Consider the following 622-nt stretch of genomic DNA (forward strand, 5'->3'; position numbering starts at 1 on the left):
CACTCCTATGGGCAATTTAGAGACACCAATCAACCTAAGCTGCATGTCTTTGGACTGTGGGAGGAAGCCGGAGTACCCGGAGAGAACCCACACAAGCACGGGGAGAACATGCAAACTCCACACAGAAAGGTCCCAGGTGGGGCCCGAACCCAGAACCTTCTCGCTGTGAGGCAACGGCGCTAATCACTGTGCCACCGTACTTCAAATGGAAGAAATTCAAGAAGACTGTCAATCTCCCTCGGACTGGGGCTCCATGCAAGATCTCGCCTCGTGGAGTATCACTGATCGTGAGAAAGGTGAGGGATCAGCCTAGAACTACACGGGAGGACCTGGTCAATGACCTGAAGAGAGCTGGGACCGCAGTCTCAATGGTTACCATTAGTAACACACTACACCATCATGGCTTAAAATCCTGCAGCGCACGCAAAGTCCCTCTGCTCAAGCCAGCACATGTCCAGGCCCGTTTGAAGTTTGCCAAAGACCATCTGGATGATCCAGAGGAGGCATGGGAGAAGGTCATGTGGTCAGATGAGACCAAAATAAACTCCACTGGTATAAACTCCACTCACCGTGTTTGGAGGAAGAAGAAGGATGAGTACAATCCCAAGAACACCATCCCAAC

The sequence above is a fragment of the Monopterus albus genome, unplaced genomic scaffold (genome assembly GCF_001952655.1).
Source record: "Monopterus albus unplaced genomic scaffold, M_albus_1.0 scaffold129.1, whole genome shotgun sequence".
NCBI classification, from domain to species: Eukaryota; Metazoa; Chordata; class Actinopteri; order Synbranchiformes; family Synbranchidae; genus Monopterus; species Monopterus albus.